At 34.9% G+C, this 22,645-nt stretch overlaps 1 protein-coding gene across 2 annotated transcripts in view; it reads left to right on the top strand.

Moving 5' to 3' along the window:
- Window positions 1–22,645, top strand: part of CNTN5 (contactin 5) — a 607,907-nt gene that overhangs the window by 293,640 nt on the left and 291,622 nt on the right. The window lies entirely within an intron of this gene.

The following is a 22,645-nucleotide window of genomic DNA, read 5'->3' as shown; positions in this document are numbered from 1 at the left end:
AACAGAAATAGGAAGATGTAGAAGCATGCTGGAGAAGATGAACATCATTATGAAAACTATTTGCCTGAGTGTGATGACCACCTTTAAGGGAAGGAAGCCCATAAGATTCAAAAATGCTCATTGGTTGAAAAAAATGACATAAGTAAGAGAGTCTGCAAAGAATCATGGAGTATTATTTTCATGCCAATTATACAATTGGCATGAAAATTGGTATGTTAGTCCCTGACCTGCTGTGTAGGCACATGGCAGTGGAGTTCAGACAAAAGTGTAGGGTAAAGGGAAAAGAGTGATTAAGCACAATGAAGTGGGTCTTGGATCAAGAGGACAGGATGGGAGGGAAAAGAGAAATTATAGAGATTCATTAAAAAGGGAGAGATTAATTAAAGAAATGAAAAGAGAAAAAGGGAGAACAAGAAAGAGGAAAAAGAAAAGTAAAAAAGGGCACACCAACCCTCACTTCAGCATCACTCCGGATGATCGGGATGCCCATCCTGTTTTCAGTGTCAACCCAGGTGATAAGCAGCAATCCAGCTGCATCAGTGTGGCTGATGAGATGTCCAGGGTCCGAGGGTCACTGCATGGACTTGGAGTTGGGTACTTTTTTTGTGGAAAATCTTGTTTAGGTCCCAGTCTCACCTTATAGTCTATTTCCTCTTTGTGCCATTCATTCTGGCACTCAGATGTACTGCATTGTGGCTCTTTCTCACAGAAAAGTGCTGCCTGTCTCCACCTGGCCCCTCTTCTTCAGTCAAAACTTGTTCTTTCTCAGAGGTTGCTAGTCCAAATAGTCCTTGGTTATTACCAAAATTTCGTGTCTGTTATTACTAAAAATTCTTGCTTGGCTTCACAGCTCTATTGGTGTTTGAGGCACATTAGCCAAGTATTTTCTGGAAATTGAGAGCTCAAAAAAACTTCACTTTGGACCACTGTTTATAAGGTCAATAGATAGTGGTCTTTAGTACTCATCAGCCCGTCATAACTTGAAAGGGTCTCACTTACGATCACTTTTTATAAGTTTGCAAGAGAGTGGATTTTAGTCATAGTAGTATTCTATCCTGGATGCAATTCAAGTTGGTAACTTTCTTTGAAGGTTCAGCAGCAGAAATATGATTTAATTTGGGTTTTTCAAGCAAGAAAAATAAGTTTTAAAGGCTGCTCTTTTAAAAAATCTGGTGCTCTTCTACTTCCTGGGAATAGACAGTGTTTCTGACAAGCTGGAGAGTGGCTTAGTCCAGGTGCAATTCTTCAAGGCCGAAGCCTAAGGAGCATTTCTCAGTCCATATTGGGACCTAAGGGTCAGTGGGAATGTAACTAAAGTCACCTTCTCTGGGGCTCTACACTGAGGGATGAAACTGTAAAGATTTAGATTAAGGTATTAACAAATGCTGTCCTTGTATTAAGACGTGATTATTGCATCTCAGCAGTTACTAAGCTACTCTTTTCCCAAATTCTTCCAAAATTCATTGGGTTTGTGTCATCACAAGATGAAATTTAAAAGTCTGATTAGTAACAATAAAGTTATATTTGACACAGGAATTTGATAATGGAAAGTGCCCATGGATGTCAACATATATGCTTTGCATGCATACATGAGAGTCTAATTTAATCTGGCTTCTTTCTTGTAGCTTCATTGTGTTATCTAAGTCTGTTGATTTTGGACAGGGAAATTTCTGTTTTCTTTGTGCTGGACTATCAGCCACATTGTAAATATTAGTTTGTATTATAAATGTTTGTATTTTGGTGATTCCAATAGTAGTAATACCTTACAACCACCACCTATTAATGTAATTTAATTTTTTAAAATTGATATTTTTATTTTTATCGCTACAAATTGCAAGGAATTTGATGCAAAATCCAGAAGGATGTCAGAAATTTAAACACAGGATTTCTTTCTAAGAATTATTTATTTTATCTTGAAATCTTTGATTTAAATGTTAACATCTGGCAGAAGGTATTTATCTGTGAAACTAATGTACCTAAGCCTGCTGTTGGTTTCACATAGCTAATATCTGGTTACTCTCAACTGCTGTTAGGGAAAATATCTGTAGAGTTTGCTCCAGATAGATTTGCCTAACTTTATATGACACATCAATATGTTTCAAAATTTGTGAGACACATGTCATATGCTGACAATTCTGTATCCTAAAATTGGGTACACAGGAACAAGCTTCAGGTGTTTGCCACAGGCATTGCTTAGGCACATACATTCAAACAACATCTTGCAAAGACTTAGAAGCATTAGCAGTGACTAATTCTAATATAGCATAAGAGTGTGTAACTACTTGGGAATTTAAACTGAAAGTCAATATTTACAGAAGAATTTTATTTTAATTACATTATACCCTGAAAACTCTTGCCAGTCATTCAGCACCATATTTAAAATTGACTGTTCCTCTCATCTTTTAATTTGTTACTTGTATCTGATAGTTTCTAAAGCATTAATTTTTTAAAATTTCGTTCTGATTTGTGATTCTTTAGGGTTTTGAAATCTTTATTCCATAATAACGTAGTAGATTTAACTTCTGTAAGAAATATTTTTTACTGCAGTTCTTGTTTTCACATATTGTTGAATATAATGTGATAACATACATTTTTCACATGCACAAGATAATATTTTAATCACTTCATGTGTAGTAATAATTATTCATTGCTTAATTTTATGCTATAAGAGCTGAAATTACAAAATTTTAAAAAATTTGATTTGAAGTTATTTTAATAAGATCATCTGTACAACTAGCAATGTACTGTCTCCATAACTATAATATTTGATTACATCATCTTGCATTTGGAGATGTTTTTATATTGTGGCACTCATTAAAATATGTTTACAACTGCAAATAGTTCATTCCTACAGCTGATGCAATTCAAGGCAGCCTAGTAAGTTTGATGCCAGAATGCACTGTTAACAACAGAGCAATAGATATTGATGGTGCTCCACGAAGAGAGTTCATTCAATTTCTGTTCTTCTAGACTGTGTTAAAATTCAGTATTTACTTATCCATTTAATCATCATATCATGGGATCACTCCTAGCAGCAGGCAGTGTTTGGAAGAGAGTTCTGCACTGTGGTATTGATTTTGCAGTGGTAAGGGAAAGAATCCAAGAGAAGGAATGACCTCTCTAGTTTGTGATGATCCCATTTTTATACCATTTTTATCTTAAAACTGACTCTGTTATTTTAGGTTGTACTTAAGCATGAATGTATGCTTAGGCTATATGGAAAATAATATTTGAATGGAGAAAAAAGTTTTTTTCTGAACATAAGAATGAGGACTAAATTATGTCTCTTACTCTGGTTTAAGGCAAAGGTAGTCAGGGAGTACAGCTCACAGTTATACATTTAAATTGTAAAAAAATTAACTTTTATAAAATATTGATAAGTAACAGATAAAAAGAAGATCTCAAGATTGATAGGTTCTTTCTTATCTATTCTTTCTATTCTTATCTACCCTTCAAGACAAAATGGAATTGAAGAATTAAGCTGTTGTTTTTGACCTAGGGAGTGCCTCGCTACTGAATTGATAGTTGGAATAAAAATGTTGATTTTTGGAGGGTTTTGGGGGGATTTTTTTCTTTTCTGTTTCTTCCTCCTAGAAAGATTTCCTGTAGAGAAAGACAGCATGCTACAAAAGAATAGTTTACTATGGGGGAAACTGTAAATATGAAATTCAGAGTAACTGTTTAAAATCTGATTTCATTACAGGAATACATAAAGTACAGGGCTGCTCAGTTTAAATTTAATCTAAGTTCATCAGAATTAGTCTGGGTGTATACTCCCAGGGTCCTCTTGTCCTGGTTCCCCATAATCACGTTAGAGTCGGCTTTTATGTGTGTACTAAAGGCTATTTATTTTTGGTTCACACTAGGAACAGAGTGTGTGAAAAAGCAGAGAAACTTTTCTTTGTCTAGGCTTGTTAAAGTTTTCTTGTGCTGAATTCTCAGAGAAGTTGGAAATGTATATTACTGAAAGCTTTTTCTTTAAAACAGAACCCCCATGCCATTTAATGAGACAAGTAGATATGTCTCTTCATGTTTCAGAAAGGAAAGTATTTTTAAACCGGAAAAAAATTACGTCAGATTATCATCTCATGATTAGTAGAAAAATTATGATATTGGGTTTTTTTTGCAGATGTAAGACACATGAAAAAACTAGCTTGAGAATAAGACTCCTGTCATTCCTTCTAATAATTATTGCTGCCTGTTACAAGATGTTTCAAATTTAAATATATGCTAAAAGTTGCATAATAGAGTGAAAAGTATTTATAGAGTTCTAATTCTATTTTAATCTAACACATATTCTGTATGCCTTTTTGTTCCCTAGCCCATTTATCTACTTCTGTAATATTACCTTCTGCATGTTAATTGGGTCAAAGTGAGACTCATTTTCTCTGTAAGACTGTATAATTCATGGCATCAATAAAATTATGGGTATAATGAAAGTAGCAAGAGTTCACAAGATAGAGGCAGTACCTCTGAGACCCTGCGGTCACTGTTCATAGCGTTGAGTGGGTAAACACTTGTCCTTAAAACTCATCTCTATGTACCATTCATTCCTTTCCACATAAAGCATTCTTACTACTAAGCAATGAATGCCTCGATATAGGGTTTTTTTCCCTGTATCCCTCATTATGGTGTTCAAAGTTAGAATCAGTACGACTTTTTCTGAGCAGTTGTTTGCTAGAATATAATATGAATGGAGACTTACAAAAATGCTCTTAAGTAAAAGAGCACAAACAAACACATGTCCTGTAATAGTTTTGACCTGCAGCTGGCATGGATCTGAGGTGCTTCCTGTCTTTTATCATGCCCATCCCTCTCCATCTGCCTGCTTGGGGGCTTTTAGAAATTGTCTCTATCATTTGCACTTATCAGCTTCCAAAACACATCACAAACCTTCTCAATATGTAACTTTCAGAACTACAGCAGCCATGGCCAAGAGTAAAATTCATCGCCTAAGGTTCACAAATTCATTAACCAAAGCATATAAATATGAATACCACTCTGAGTTCCAGGACTATTTCTCATTTTTATTCTTCCGATTTTTAGACAATGTCCTTCCCAATTCAGCGGACAGCATGTGAAAAGCTGCTACTCTGTCATATGAGTGATGAACACATGAATGACCAGTGTTTATCACTGATAAATCTATGCAGTTACCCACAGTACCCTGCCCTCAACTCCTGGCCCTGCACTGATGGCAATATAGGAAATACCACACAACTTTGTCACCTTTGATAGCTGAGCATAAAATCCTGGAGACAGAGCTCTAGATAAGTATTAGTGCCTGGGGACTTTCCCGTTCACAGACTCCTGAGTAAAAATGGGAGAGATAACACACTTAAACCTTCTACTGCTCATCCTGACGTACTGCATTTGCAAAGGGTGCAAGGCAAGAAAACAGCCACAGCACTGAAAACTAAGGCAGATTGCTGTCCATATCCTCTCTCTCCTGGATCTTTGGTTGAATCAGGGAGCAAAGCACTTATCTGCTAAATAATGCAATTTCTTTAAGTTTAATTCAAAAGAAGAATGGAAAGGTAAAAAGATATTTACTGCTTCCAGATTCCTGATGTTATTTAATGTTAAATAATCATGAGTGTTAAGAATGGGAAAAATTGCAGGCATGAAAAAGGACACTGAGTATGGATTTAAGAAAATATTTTTAGGATAAATCCTTCTGCTTGTAAGCATGCCTGGGTTGTTCTTTATTTTTTACAATTTTCTATGTTCAATTTTTAAATCTGGTTTCCTACTGCTGGCCAGCAAGATGTTGAAAATTGTTCTTACGCCTTTTCTCAGATATTCCATGTCATACTTTCCCAAATACTGCAGTGTGTGGGCCTTCACCAGAAGTCGTCATCCCCAGGAATCTCTTGTACTTTCATTCATACTACAGGGAATCAGCTGTTATACTACACATTGCAACAGTGATATAATTTTTGTAGGAATATTTGTAATTGGTTTGCTGGCAAAAGTAATTCATTCTATGAAGTGATTATCATTTTCTTCAAGTGTGCTTCTAGATGACCACTTCTCATGATCAGAAATAATAAAAAGAGCAATACTTGGTCTTAACAAGTAGCTAAGTCTGTTTTCTCTTACTTCCAGTGCCAGACATGTACAAGGAGTAGTTAGCTCATAATAGAGAATAATTTAGAGTTTCCAAGCAGCAGTAACAATATCACAAATACATAATAAGTTATTAACTTCATTTCAAAAAGTCATTAGCGGTTAGCACAACGTTTTTTAAGCATTGACCTGGCCTTTTCTAATAGGAGTGCAATAAAAAGGCAGTGAAACCTTGGAAATTATGACAAATTCAGCTTTGAAATGAGATACTAGTTTTTCAGTAATGAGGTTAAACCAATATTGGAAGAGGTCTGCTAGGACGCTGGCAGATATGACAATGCTTTAAGTTGGAAAGCAAAATTAAATAACTTTAAAAATTAAATGTTTTCTCAAGTTTCTAATAGAAATTCTGTAGTGGACGTAAATGAATATGCTAGTTTGTGTGTGTGTGTATGCATGTACCTGCGCTGTAAGAGAGTAAGGCTGGGTTGCCTTCAAAGTCATTTTGAGCTGCACTAATCCCTGTTTCCCCTTCATACATGTTCTACATCCCCCTGGGTGTTCATTCAGAGCATAGCAAGCTCTCTATAGCTTACTTTCATAGAGCTGCTCAGAAGTTTCTCAATATGCTATCAAATTATCAGGTTAGATGTGCTCAGGAATTTTTGTTACTTTACTGGCCTACAACCACATGAGCAAGATTGAATGCAAACCAAATTGTTGGTTCATCTCCAGCCTTATTCCAAGAAATAGCACCTGGTTCTTTTAACCGTAAGGAATACCAAGCTCAAACCTTCTGACAAAATCTAATTTAAAGGTTGCCTCCTACCTATAAAGAATAATCTTAAGAAAGAAAGAAATCTTCAAGAAAAATCTAAAATTGCTGATAATTTTTTGCAGTAAATAACTGAGAAAAAACCCATACTCTGTTAGGGAAGATGTTAGGGAAAAAAACCACAACAACAACCAAAAACACCTGCAAGGGTGTTTTCTGTATTTATTTCTCACTGCTCAATTCCAGCATTAGGTAGCAAACATATTATTGCAAAAGTTCTCTGTGTTCTTGAGACTTCCAGAGTTTACTTTTCTTTGATTAAAAGTTCCATTCAGGACTCTTCAAGTGATATGTTGCCAAGTGTGTTTGGTGGTCTCTTCTGGCTTTACCTAGCATGGTAAATTATACTTAATGACAACACAAGACTGAACTGACAAAGACAGACCACACTTTTAGGGTAAATGCTCTTTCAAATGCAAAAGATTTTTATTGCAAATAACATCAGAGAAACTAATTGCTACCATGGGTTGAATAAATTTAGAGCATAAAAAATGGAATGTATCTAAAACACCAGCAGAAATTATCCAGGAAGATAAACTCATTGCTGTGTTTGAATAAAAAGTCAAATTTTTAAGGTAGTAAACTTTCAGCAATGATATGATTTTCTTCCCACAGCTAATATCCATAGCTATTCTATATATGATAACTATCTGTGTTAGAAGGCCACACATAAAATAATCTGCTTCCTTGCAAGTATTCTCCTTTGCTCCCTGGTGGAATTGCTCCCTTTTTCTCTCAGGCTTTCCCCTTGGAGTAATGTCAGTAGGTTAAACTCAGAGCAATTTTAGCCAATATGAAGTTATTACTTGTTGCCTGTATCATACCTGAAGTCTTCATATTTAAAAAATCCACTTATGTGGTTTTGTTTCTATTTTTTTTTCTCAGTTTTTATGTAAAATGTCTTCTTACCACTTGAAAACACTTTTTGAGTCACCCTAAAATAGTAATCATCAACCTGTGTTGAAAACCTTATTGTTATTTGGAAAAATTACTAAATTACGTAAGAGTAAAATGTGCCAGTTTCTCTACATGGGAGACAAGCTGGTTGATGTGGAGAGGTCACATCTCTAATGATGAATAAACACTTCATAGCTGTGTGAGCTGATGAATGTAGGAAGCTGTGGGGAAACTTCTTGCTGTTCCAGACTTGATGCACTAGTCAACTCTATAGTGCCTTTGTTTAAATTGTTGCTAGCAGTTCAGTGACAGCAATTTCTTAACTGCACTGTGACTAAATGTCTTCCCAACACTAAATGAAAAGAGTGTGAAAAATAAATCTCACTCCTGTCAGAAAATGGGAAATATGCATATATTGCTACATGATAAGGCAGTGGGAGATAGTTTATCAAGCTCCATGCAGCACTGAGACTGGTAACTGCTTTGCTCAGTGGACTGCTTTGATAGGGAGGCTTTTCCCTATTAAGTGCAGTAGTGTGAAAATGTTATAATAGTGAGGAACATACCCTGCAATTTTGGCTTTTATTCAACATGGCTAGATGTGCTATGTACTGAGACCACTTCAGCGGTGGGTTTAGTTTACTTCTTTGAATTTATCTACCTTAATGTTGGGTATTCAAGTAGAAAGGCTCTTTCTAGTATTCTGTTAAATCCTCCATCAGAGCTGGTCTTGATTGAAATTTTTCTTTGGTTGTGTGTTGGGGGAGTGAGGAGGTTGTGTAGATTTTATGTTTTAATCTTAGCAGCCCTACAGCTAATACAGTGAGCTCAGTGGTTAAGCTGTTCCTGTGCCATTGATGTCCACTGGGGTGTGACCCTGTGCTGTGTGCACCAAGGCCTGTTCTTGCCCTTAGTATGGCGTACAACTGTGAAAAGGGAGTGTGGCAGTCATGGCACCACACCAAGTGTCAATTTAGCTCAGCGTAAAGCTGCAGGTGGTTTGCTATGGCTCGCCACACAGCCATTAAGAGTATCATCTCTGCCCAGCACAGAATTGCAAGTGATAGTATTTAAACCCCCTATAACACTGTGAATAATAGTGCTCTCATTTTGTCCAGGAAGAAATATGAAGACAGGCATTCTGACTAAGCCTGTGATTTAAGCGAGTTAGGTAAAAAAAGAATGTAATTTTATCATCTGCAAGGGGATGTGGCATCATTGAAATTTACTATTGATTTTAAAGTGATTAAAAAAAGAACAATGGATCACAGAGTCAGCCATTTTAGAAGAAAAAGATGAGCATGTTCATAAATATTTCCAGACAGCTTAACTTAGCAATTCTGAAAGTTCTCTCTAAAGATGCTGTTTTTCTCTAAGCCCTGTGGAAACTACTCTTAAATGAGTTGCTTGGTCTAGATGATTCTCCAACTGTTTTTTACTTGTCATTGAAGCCCTACCCTGTACAAAAAGTAAAAAATGAGAAGCCTCTCAAAAATTATTTTAGAATGCAAAACATAGAAAAAAACATAGAATGAAAATTTGCTGAAATGGTAGAATACAGAAAAGAATGCCTTTTGTCTCATGACTAATTTTTTGCTAAGATATTGTGAAGTCATGTTTGTGATGATCTGTTCTAAAAGTACATATATCAGAGATGGGCAGAAAGTGAGGAGTGAAATGATTTCATCTGCAGGAAAATAAATGCACTCTGATTTGGTGACCTTACCCACCAGGAGTAACATGAAACATTAAAATTCTTAGAGTTTTCACTTGTACCTATTGTTTATTTCTAACTCAAAGTAGCATATTATTCTGTTTGTAATATATTTTTTCTTTGCTTAACTCATATTGTTTGATGGCCATTACAGATAGAATTTTTAAAAGGATAGAATTTGTTTTTTCCATTTACTGGGCAGTTCTTAAAATTTTGTGACAGTGTTTGATGTGTCACTTTAATGAGTTTAACATTCATATCTATGGAAAAAGATCATAAATAATGTACAAATTGGGCAACTCAAACAGGAATGGACATAGTGAAAAAAAAAACCATTGAAGATCTCTTGTTACATTAATTTCACCATTGATTTGACTTATTGGGTAAAATGGGCCTAGTGATGGACTTAGTCACTTTAACATGATTTAGTTTGTTTAACTCCTTATATAGATTGTTTACAATTGAATTACTATTTTTAATAGGAAACAGTGCAAGGCAAACAAAAATCTAAAAGTTGACCAGTATGTACTTCTAGACTTCTACTGTGCTCTAGAGTTTGATGTTTGCATCATAATTGTTTAATATTTAAGAACTTTTAAACTGCATCTTTAAGGATGTCAAAGCAAATACCAAAAACTGGGTTTAGCAAGATATCCTATGTGTCTTCCTTTGAATTTCAGAATTTCCCATTAGGTTACATTTAGCAATGAAAAAAATAAGTTTGTTAAAAACTGAAAGAAAAGAAGCTCCTCTAAAACTGTCTCAGTCTTCTCTATTCTGTTAGTATGCTCTTAAACAATGTCTACACTTTATAGACTATTGTATATAGTTAAGGCTGTACGTTTGCATGTCTCCCAACTTGCACAGAACAGCGAGTCCTGTAGTGCAGTCTGAGAGTATGGTAGACATGGCAAACTACTGTAAGAAAAATGAAGTGGATCTAAAGTAAAAAATTAGCCTTTTGATTGTGTGATATATGAAAAAAAAACCAACGGTGATTCAATCAAATACCATTTCCAAGGAACCCACCAGGTATTTTTCACTTTTATGTTTCTTCTGGTCAGTTGCCCTTACATTTGTTGGCAAGGTTTTAAAGTGCCTCTGATAAGAATTTTATTACAAGCAAAATACTTTTAAAAACATTAATTATTTTTTGATGTAAGACTTGAGAAAATTAAAATATTTCTAATTCTTAGCAACACTTAAAAAGGAGAAATTACTGAGTTTCCACTTTGATAAGGTATATTTTGTCATAAATTAGAGAGTTCTGTAATGAACTTTTCTTAATTAACCTCATTTTTTGCATTACTCATTTCAGTGAAAAAGCTCATTTTAAAATATTAATTAATCTTCCAAATAGAGTGAAAGCACATGCCTTTCTAGAAAGTCTTCCAGTTTACAACCTGAGTCTTCCTGGAATATTTTTTCATATCTGTTCTCACGAACACTTAAATTTCTTCTTTCCCTCTTATACTCACACATTTCCATCAGTTTTCTTTCTATAAAAGCTGATATAGGGAAGTCTTATATTATTTCATTCCACTGTGTAAACAGCGCTGAATAATATTCCAAGAAGCTCAAAATTCTTAAAATATTTGTAGGTATCAAATAGATATATTATTTACCTGTATAAAGAATATAAAAATTTCAGTGATTTATGAGACTGGCGCATGGGAGAAGATTCTTACTAAAGACAGATTTAATTACAGTGGTTTTGGTATTTTCTTGATGCTTAAGAAATGAGAAATTGTAAAATAAAAAAACCTAGCTCGAGTGATAGCATGCTTTAATGAAGATTTTTTTGGCATGAAATAAAATAAAGGATTAAAAATACATCTATGTCCTGGTTCTAAATCCACAAAGAATATTAATGCATCTGCAGAGAAATTCATCAAAACTGTTTTCCAAGGCTCTGATCACAATATTCTTATAATTAATTTCAGATTAAATTTCTCTAGCGCTTGCTCAATTTGTCTAGGAGTAACCAGTACAAAAAAATTAGCAATTGGTGAGTTCTTTTCAGGTTGGGAGCCTTGAAACTTGCCTTTGCTCTGGTTTCAAAGGCATATCTGCAGCACATTATGATGTCTGCCCAAGTTACTGCAACACTGTAGAAGGATTGGCAGGTCTTTAAGAGTATGTGTTCTGGGAAATTCTTGGACATAATTTTAGAAGTTCTTTTAGTTGAACCCAGAGAATGTGTTTTATTCCTTGCAGAAATATTTTTGTTAGTGTGGAAGTTGTTTTGTTCTTGTGTTCAGTGAAACATTATCATAGCTGGCAGTGATATCAGTAGTTTTCCTCTTTCTTAAATTTAAATTGCAAATACTTAAATTTGCATTTAAGCTTTTATTATGAATTCCAAGAACCACACACTCAGATACTGTTAATCCTAAAGGCCACATATTACCTAAGTAAACAGCCCCCTATGATGTTCTTGATCTAAAAATACAGCAAAATTATGTCTGATTTTGCATTACATCATATTTTTTTAGCAGAAGGAAGATTGCAATTAATTAGCTCACAATTATTCCCTCTTATTTGTAATCTCAGAGTATTAAATATTGATGGAATTAATAGATTACCAGCTTCATCTTAATAATGTCAAACAGGCCAAAATTCAAATAAGGACTGGTTTAATGGGATTTATTGATTTATGTATATATGCCTTTTAATCATTTCTGTGCTTGACCTACACAATTCCTTTATATTTTAGTTCATAGAGAAAATGCAGAGACCTCCTGGGCATATTAGTTGCTTGGTAAAAATGTCTCTACCACGTAATTTTTATGATTTGCAAATAGTTATTTCTGTATGTCCCTCACATGCTGCATCACATTCTTCTAACAGCAAGTCAATATTCTGTGAATTCTTGCTTCGGACTGAAAAAGGAAATTTCAGGGACTGTGTTGAAGTATTAAGTACTAAGACTCAGAAAATGAGGAATTGTGCTGCTTAGACTACTTAGAGATGTTTGTATAACCTTTTTCAAGATATCTCCACATGCTATTTAGGAAACATTGAAATGTCACAGATAATAAATGTCAGAAAGGGTTTTATTTGGACTTCTAAGAACCAAGTTAGAGAATTTTGACCCGTGGCTCTTTCAACTGACATGCTAATCAAATAATCAGAGATAAGGCAATAACTACCCTGGTCTCTGTATTCCCTCAACCAGGCCCAAAGAGCATTTCTGTAATTGAGAAGTAGATCGAGCCAGGGATATTTTCCTCTGAGATGGTGTAGAGACAAGAGCATTCTTGTAGCAGCATGTATGGCACCATGACTTTGATCTTCAATTTGCAGGAAGATGAATTTCAGGTAACCCTCTTGCCTCTAAAAATAAAAAAAGGGGAAAAAAGGAAAAAGCAAAACAAAAACAATCATTAAATGGATGCTGGTCCTTTAGTGGAGTCTTCATTATACCTTAGATGAGCTCATTAACTTCATAAAAATGACTCACTGTCATTCTATTGGTGATAAAGTGAGTTTAGTCTCATCTGGTGTCTGTAATTTAGTGTTCATTTGTTTTGGCAAGATTAAATCAAATCCATCAGTCTTATACAAATGCACTAGTGTGGATTTCTATTAGATACATTTGTGCCAATTTCAAATCTAATTTCTACTGCCTTTTCCTGAGGCTTTTAAAACTCTGACTAAATTTACTCTCCTGCTGCCTTACCCTGCCGCCCCTTCTGCTGCCCCAGTTGGTAAGGAAAATTCACCAAGTAAACCTTACAACCCAAAGGATGAGAAACTTTTCCATGTTAATTTTGTTGGATCACACATTCCAAATGTTTAAAATAAAATTTACAGCACCCTGCTGTGTAACAGTAAACTAGCTTTCCTTAATGAAACTAAATCCACACAGTATGACTGGAGAGGAAATCCTTTGGTATTTGCCTGAATTCATAATGGATAGAAGTGTAAAAACCTAAATGGATCATGTGTAATGTAGATAGATTTAGAATAGTATATTCTCATTTAATCAGCCAACTACAGAATTCTAATTATCTCATCTGTGGATATAAAGATGAGATATACATATAGACATAGAGATCTCATTTCTAAAAAAAGTTCTGGAGATACATTGCAAAACTCTACCTCTACTATGTTTAACTGTAGACAACCAAACAAATCATTCAATTTTCCAAACAGAAGCCCTATGCAGAAATTATTTTGTCATCCATAGGATAGGTTTGTGCTTGTTTTTAAATTAAGATGAAGAGCTGCTAAAACACGTGTTTCTTTGTAAATCTGGTATATATATACTTGCCTTACATATCATCCTTCTGTTAAAGACTTTTGGAATTAAGTGGACACAATTTTGCTTCCTATATTAGAAATGTAATTCAGGCAATTAAATTAAGAGTCTGTCCTCCAGGTATCATCAGCAAAGACAAGAAAAACACTCCTGAGAGATTATTTTAGGATACAGACTGAAAGCCTTATTAATCATTCTCACTAGTATCATTACAATGGGGTGTAGTCATCACATTGTATGCTTTTTTACTTATTTCTCTTTTTTCTACATAAGATCAGACATGTAGAAAGAATTACCCAAAATCAGCCAATTTTTAGTTATGAAATTCAAAATTTCTCATGTAATGAAAGTATTAAAGCTCTGAGAGAAGTTTTCAAAGTTTTCCACCCTTTTGCAATATGAGAGTGGCATATTATTTTAATTAGTACAAATTTTGATATTTGGAAGTACGTAACAATGAATTATTAGTGCACAATTAGTGCACTAATGCTTTTATTTTGTTTCACTGTCAAGGTTAGATAAATATTGTTCTCCTTGGCTGTCACTTCTTTTCTAGATGAAAAAATGGAAGCATTTCTTGGGCTTAATTTGAAATTATTAAGAAAAAAGGCATCAGAAGATAATTAGTTCAACATGTTTCTGTCAGAAAGAATTTAGATAATGGTTAAAAAACTAGAATTACTATTGACATGTTGAAAAGACGTACACTAAAGAATATTTGTCTATATTTCCACTTGTTACTTTTTTATCAGATATTGTTTTCACCTTCCCTTATTCAAGAATAATGATGGTATTTACAGTGTTTTATGAGACAGGGCAATAACACCATCTCAGAATTCTGTGGCAGGTTTCACAAGACAAGGCCAGTTTAGGTAGATCAAGGATGGAAGTGACTATTCTTTGATAAGGCAGCAAATCAAATTATCTTACCAGTATGTTGTAACAGACACTGCCACTCCCACTGTTATTTCAAAGTTATTGGGAGTATTTAGGGAAAAAAGAGTATAGGATTTTGTTAGATGTATAGTTTCCAACTGATGTTTCACCTTGTTTCCCAGGTTTATTGCTTCTTGTCATTTAGCTAATTTTTGCATTCCTTTTTCACATCATCTCTGTAAGTGTGAATTCTCAAAGTGAGCAGCCCAACTATGTGACACCAGAATAAATAAAATATGTTAAATGGTTATATTTGTAGGAATTAACTGAAGAGTTTAAAAGAAAAAGGTTATTCTTCCTTCACCAACACATTGTAATAAAATCATACAATCATAGATCCATAGAATCATAGAATGGTTGGGGTTGAAAGGACCTTAAAGGTAATTTCATACCAACTCTCCTGACATGGACAGAGGCACCTCCCATGAGACCAGGTTGCTTAGGGCCCCATCTAGCCTGGCCTTGAACACTTCCAAGGATTGGGCACCCACAGCTTCTCTGCCAGCCCTGGTGAGGTGACACTGGGAGTGCTGTGTCCAGTGGACTCCACACCACAAGAGGGACATGGACAAACTGAAGGCAGTCCAGTGAAGGGCCATGAAGTGAAGTATGTCTCCAGTGCAAAGGGCTAAGAGACCTGGGCTTGTTCAGTGTGGAGAAGAGAAGGCTCTGGCCAATGTGATCAATATCACAAGAACCTGAAAGGAGGGTGCAAAGAGGATAGAGCTAGGCTCTTTTATTTATTGGTGCCCAGAGGCAGAAGAGCCAATTAGTACAAACTGAAACATCAAGAAACAGTTTTTTACTTTGAGGGTGACTGAGCACAGGTTGTGCAGAGAGGTTGTGGAGTCTCTCCTTTTATCTACTCAACAACTTCCTGCACATGATCCTGTGCAACCAGTTCTATGTGTCTTTTCTGTAGTATGAGGGTTGAACTAAATGATGTCTGGAAGTCCCCTCCAACCTTAGTTGATCTGTGAATTAGTTAATCAGTACTGAAACAGGTTGAGACAGTCAAGGCTTAAAAAAATCAATGCAGGTACTACATTGGGAGTTTGCCAAGAAGCAAGATTTTTTTTAGTCAGAATTGTTTTCCTTAACAGTAGTGTGCATGCCATAGACTTGTCCTACAGTTTATTGCTCCTTGTGCATCAGGTGCTCTGCTCCTAGAGAAGTCAGCAGACCTTCGCATTAAGTTTGCTAGTTAGAGAGGCACCAAGAAAAAAGCAAAAACATTTCTTCATTTTGTGGATAATCTACCACATCTTTACATATGTGGTGGATTAAGTTAGCAACATTTTACTATTTCCTTCTCTCTCTCACACTTCTTTTATGTCTTCTTTTGCATACATTTTCTTATCATCTCATTACTACACAAAACATGCTCTGAAAACTAATATATTAACATTATATCAGTCTACCCATTTGACTTGTTGGCTTTAATGCTTGTAAAATACCTTGTACTGACAGTCAAGTAGAATAGTAAAAAGCGTAGTAATTCTACAGACTAGGGCTTTGTAGTTATGAATTTTCTAATATATGCAGTGGTTATTTTTCCCTGGCTTGCTTTGGGGTCTCTAGGTGCTTAGCTTGAGAAAGCAGAAAGGAACCATGCATGAATTTAGAAGTACTATTATGCAGAGCACATTAACTGAGGTTTGCAACAGTTTGGTGTTTTGAAAAAAAAAATTTCTTTGGAGGTTTGTTGGCACTAAACACAACAGCAGAAATATCACTAGCAACATGTTCTTTACATTCCCAGTGGAACTCTAAGGAACTCTGGCTGCTTTCCTTCCTCATTTACATTTATTTGTACTTGTTCAGCAGAGCTCAAAAAGAAGACAAAAATTCAATTTGCACATGGATCTACATTGTTCCTGGCTATTCCTGTAAAGAAGTCATGATGGTTTGAAACTTTATTTTAAGCAGAAGGAAAAAGAAGGGAAATAGATTATGTATACATAGATGGAAAACATTAATCACTGAATACAAATGTTTAAAAATCAGCCTTTTTTCTGCAATCTTTTTCACAAGAAGAAAATGCAATATCGCTCAGTAATTATTTTTGGCTAGAATTTGAATGTGTTTCTGTACGTGTATTTGTGTCATGTGATTTAGCTTTGGTTTTTTAAGGGTATTGTGGTATATATTTTCTGCATGTTTTCTAATTTTGGTAAGTTTCAAATCAAAAGTATGTTTTTTTCCTCTATGTTTTACAGAGAGGCAAGAATTTCAAGTAGTACATTAAAATAGGAATTGAATTGTCTCAATTGTAGTGGAGCAATTGTACCCTCAGCATGGCAAGTTATTGCAAAACAAGTAGTGCCGTGAATTTATCATGAGTTACATAGATTTATGTGGATGATCTACGGTGATGTTGTGTTTCACATCCTTTATAATGACATGATCACCCATCAAAAAGAGATGAAAGTATGAGTATGATGACATTACAATGTCACTATTCTGGTAGGTGTTATACACTGTCATAATCCATGATACAGTAATTTCTTGCTGACAAAGAAATACAGATGGTTTGGCCTCTAATTAATCCATTATTCCTAATCGAAAGGACAGCTTGAATATTTAATTCAATCCCTCTCTACTTAATAATTCCTGGTTGTCCTTTAAAAAACCCACAGCAGGAGGTTTAAAAGCTTTCTTTGACAGTGCTTGAACCAAAAAAGAAAAGACTGTAGTATGTACTGTCCTCAGTAGTTTATAAGGTACTTCTAAAATTAATGTTTATCATAGTGCAAATATTTTCTTGAGGACCTAGATAAATAAAAAATAAGTTTGTTTTGAGTTCCACTTCTAATACATTTCTTTTCCTGTTAGAGTACATGAAAAAACATAAATTAATATAACTGTTATATCAGTACTGTACAGATTCATAATACATATTCAAAATTCTCCCATGTTTTACCACAGTAGCAAAAGACCATGTGAAGTTTAATCTGACAGACTTTGGCATTTTCTCGATCTACTGCCAAAGAAATTTTACCAGGTTAAGCAGACACATTTGTTTAAATCTCTGTATAAATCCTCTGAATATAATCAGCTAAGGCACAGAAGCTTTAATTACCAAATGCTGTTTGATTTTAAATGGCAATGATTGAAAAATGTCTTTATTATCTCCTTGACTTGTACAGTTTCTTAGAAAAAGAGAAAGAGAGGGATTTGGGGTCAAAATTCAGATCTTGTTGTAACCATGTTTTTTCCTCTGTATTTCATCCTTTCCAAAGAACCATTTTACAGAAGCAAGTTCCCCTCATTAGGTAATTGCCTTGGGTCACTGCTAAACATGTTCCATGGATCTGTGACTTCTTAGAGAACTGGCAGCATAAAGAAGGGTGATTTTCAAAGTATGAGCATTCTGTGCTGTGCATTTTTCTGTGGCTTGATTATTTGAGTATTGACATTGTTAGACCAACTAACACTACCAGGAGTGCAAAAGATGTTTAACTATTTTGCCATTAAGTGTTTTCTTTTATCGTTATAGCACATGTTCTTTTCTGGTTGGTTGATTTCTTTTAATTTTTTTTTAAAGCTTGACAGTGAAAATGCAGACAGAAGAAAATAGTAGAATCATAGAAAAATTGAGATTGGAAGGGACCTCTGGAGATCAATTCATCCAGCCATCAGCTAAAAGCAGGGGTAATTATATCATGATAGCCAGTCCAGATTATGTCCAATGGAGTCCTGAAGAATTCCAATAATAGACATCCCAGAGCCTCCCTGGGAAACATATTGCAGTATTCAACCACACTTATGTTTGTTTTTCCCTTGGTATCCAACACAAATTTCTTATGTTTAAGCTTGTTTATTACCTCTACTCCTACCAAGTTATAAGGTTAATGTAATGTTTGTAATTATTGGCTTTATTTATAATTTACATAAAGCTGCTTGTGGGTGTAAAGAGTTGTAACATAAGTGTAATGGTTAATGAAAATTTGAAAAAATTGAAAACAAACATTGGCTGGAATGAGCGGAGTCATAAGATTATTTTGAGGTTTCACTTTGATATAGGTGAACCTAGTAGATTTGATTCTACTCTGTTTATTTTATTTTTTGGAATAAATCAAAATCTTATTTTGCATTTACAATGTAGGGTAAATGACATTTTGAAAATCTGTTACTGTTCTTCCCTAATACATTTTACCTTATTTTTTAATGGTATGATTTTCATTGATTTGGGGGTTTTTATTCTCTTAAAATATTGCTTAGCCTCAAAAAAATAAGTGGAGTTTCGGGAACAGTATTGGCATTTTATATGAAGGACTTGATTCTTGCTTTTGTTTTTGCAGTTGGGAGAAAGACTTATTTAACTAAGATGGGGCAGCGCAGGTCTTGAACTATGAAAAACAGAGGTGGTTTTAATGAAAATCATCATCGTGGTTTGGGAATCTAAATCACTCTTAGGAGTTGTAGTTCAATGGAACAAAAATATTTCTGTGTGGGCCTACTGTCTTTAAAATTTAATCAAATAAAGGGTAAATGCTCATTATTTGTTAGAGAATAGCTTATAGAATACCTAATGATGATATATAATTTTATCTTTTATGACTTAATTGGTCAATTTAAGAGGCTATTTCCATATACATGACCTATTAAGGTACTTTTTTTTTAGATTATTACACTGTTGGTTTTTCTAGTTGAATTTATTGCTTGAACTATTAAGATGTATAAATCCCCATGATACAGAGCCAAATAGGATGATGATGATGTAAAGTTCTTTTTTATTTTTTTGGGGCTTGCTGTTACTTAATATTTAATATTTAATGCTGTTGCATTGGACCTGGCACTTGAGTCATTTCCTGTGTTACTCTACATTTCCTTTTCTGCAGGAGTACCCTTGAGATCTTGTAATTTGCAGGCAATGGGGAGTTTCTATCAAGATTTTGACCAGTCTTTAATTATTTACCATGTCAAAGATTCTCTAATGTTTTTATTGGACCCTCATGAGCCATTTACTATAAAGCAATTTGCTTTTTTGGAGATAAATTAGCTTTATTTTTGCGTGTTGTAATACACAGCAAAAGAGCCATAAATGGGCTTTTTTTTTTCAGGTCATCAGGGATCCTATTAAATTCTACTGCCCTCATTTTTCACATTCTCAAAAGATCTATTTTTGGCCTTGTTAATAACAACAACCATCCCGACATTTTAATACTGCAGTTACCTTTTCCTAAAGACAATAGATTAAAGAGGAGGTGAGCTATTGTAATTTGTTATTTTGTTTATCAGTCCTAGGGAGAGCCAGGTGGCAGCTGGGCAGTGTTGACTGCTGGCTGCACATGGCCAACCTTTACTTTATGTCCCTGGCTTGGCCCTATCACCTGGGATGTGTTGTGCCACAAAGGAGAAGGGCTTTTATCTCGGCTAAATCCACAGGTGCGGGAGGGAAACAGCTGGGAAAGCCTTGGAGCCATGTCATGGGTCTTGCCTTGACCTGCCCAACTCAATTCCTTGCTTAAAATGAGGTGGTGAGCTGTCTCATCACACAACTGGCCATCTAATGGGGTATGACTCCCAGTTTTCATCTCTCCCTGAAATCTGTAATACGAATCCTGTGACCATTATGAAGATTCTAATATGAAGGATCAGGTTTGGTTGTCATGGATTAAGGCTTAGGAAGTAAAGCTGCTCTCTAGAGTGTTCTTTTTTTTCCCATTAATTTATGTAGTTAGCACATTTCTAAAGGCCCATCAAGTAGCTGAAATAAGGTAAGGTGGATCTGGAGGGCAGGAACAGACTTGAGAGCAAAAGCAAGCTGGTTCCAGAAAGTTTGTTTAAATAGTTTTCTCATCATTCACAAATGAAAAACATAGTGTTTATGTCAGTTTGGCTTCCCTGTACAGCCACCAGAATTAACTGCTTGAAAATCAGCTGGAGATTTACAAAACAAGGCTAGCCTATTCCATAGGATTGAGCCTCTTCACCTCATTTTAAATCAATAAGGCATTTCATGTATAAATGAATGGAGCTGGTAGATAGCTTACTTCAGTCATTTCCAATACGCATCTGTTTCTGTGTCACTGTTTGAGGTATGTGCAAATATGTGTCCTTAGTTATGCATGCAAACCAAATCTTCCTTGGAATGACACGTATCATGTAAAACAAACTACTTGTATGCAAGGAGCTTTGTCTGTGATACACAGCTATTAATTTATAACTCTACTATGCATGTCACTCTGTCGTTTATGGAATAACTTGAATGCTGTCTAGATATTAGTGTAAATTTATATTTACAGAGGGTATTTCATGTTGGAGCACTCTGAGTGTGCACAGAGACTCATGCATGTATGAAAAGAACTTAGAGGAAACAATTCCCTGCTGGAATTTAGCAGCTCTTCATGTATATTTGGAATTTCAGTATCTAAGTAATACTAATGCTCCCATCTTTGGATTATGACATCCTCCACAAACATTACAAAATTTTATAATAAGAAGAGTGGAATTCTACCTCCTTATTCTAGTTTTATCTCATTGAAGAAGATAGTTAAACTTTAATGTTTCAAAATCTGTTTTCTGACCAAAAAAAAAAGTTGTAAAAAAAGAAGACTTTGGAATCAAACCCTGCCTGATAAATTTTCTCTTGTAATCCAGTCATCAGTTCCCATGGATGTTAATTGACAGCCACCTCAATATTGAAATGTTGGCCAAAATCTTGTGGTATACTTCTAAAAACCAATATGGACAAATAGCAATCGCAACAGCAAAGCATTGGCTATCACTGCTCAGAAGTATTTTGGAGGGATTTAGGCAGAAATTGAACACACACAGGACGTTTTGTTTTAGGAAACTAATTATATTTTTGATATTTGTATGAAATGTGACAATTCTCTCCTTAGACCCAGTCCTGAATGTGATGTGGAATTACATTTAATTTAAACTATTTGTAACATAAATTTATATACATAATAAAATACTTAAAAGAAAGTCTCTATGTTTATCTTTGTCTCTTTAAGAATGAAGAGCTTTCAGGAGTTTCACCAATTTTCATGGTGATATATATAAAAGTCTGCAAAATATAACTCTGCAACTAGTCCCAGTCACTCCAGATGCCCCATTTCCCCTTTAAAATCTATTTATAGAATCAGCATTCTAATTCTCATCCATATTATGATTATTGTGGCTTTTCATCTCAAAAATCAAGAATTATTGTCTAATACAAAGACACCAGAGGAATATATGGTTTTCAACTGAATTTTTCACCATAATTTTTTCTCAGATTTTTGTTGGGTTTTTTTCCACCTAATTGCAACAGATGTACATCCTTCTGTATTTGGTTATATGTCTAGATCTGTAGGTCCTTTCTTTTAGCTGTAAAACCCTCATTTCTCTTGCATTCATTTCCAAACACTAAGCTGTTATTAAAATGCTGTTTGGAAGACATTGGCAGATCATCAGAATGCCTAGAAAAAACAGGGCAAAATAGGCTAATATCATCTAGACAATAATGGGAAGCAGTTGGAGCTGCCATGTTTGAGCTGTATATTGCAATGCTAGAAGTGGATATTCAAGGCAGAGGTGATTTTACAGAAGCACCTTACAATCCAGGACTGGCACACTACAAAAAGTAAAGATTGAGAAGAAAACTCTTAGGTATCCTAAGATCCACAGTCTGATTCCACTGTGATGGTTATAAAATAAATATGTATTTTCTGGATTTTTTTCCCTGTGATTTTGGGTATTCACAGAAGCACAGAATATTCTGAGTTGGAAGGGATCCACAAGGATCATCAGACTCCAGCTCCTGGCCCTGCACAGGACAGCCCAAAGAATCATACCATTAGGTTCTTAAAAATTTCTGGGAGAGATTTGTACCTATGGAAACTGCACTGTAGGTTCTGAATGGTGAGAAACAGGAGAAAAAAAAGATCCCAGACTTTGCAGAGCTTAAAATTGGTGTAAGGAAGTAGACAATAAG

The sequence above is a fragment of the Zonotrichia leucophrys genome, chromosome 1 (assembly GCF_028769735.1).
Source record: "Zonotrichia leucophrys gambelii isolate GWCS_2022_RI chromosome 1, RI_Zleu_2.0, whole genome shotgun sequence".
Lineage (NCBI taxonomy): Eukaryota > Metazoa > Chordata > Aves > Passeriformes > Passerellidae > Zonotrichia > Zonotrichia leucophrys.
This window is presented reverse-complemented; position numbering and strand designations above follow the sequence as displayed.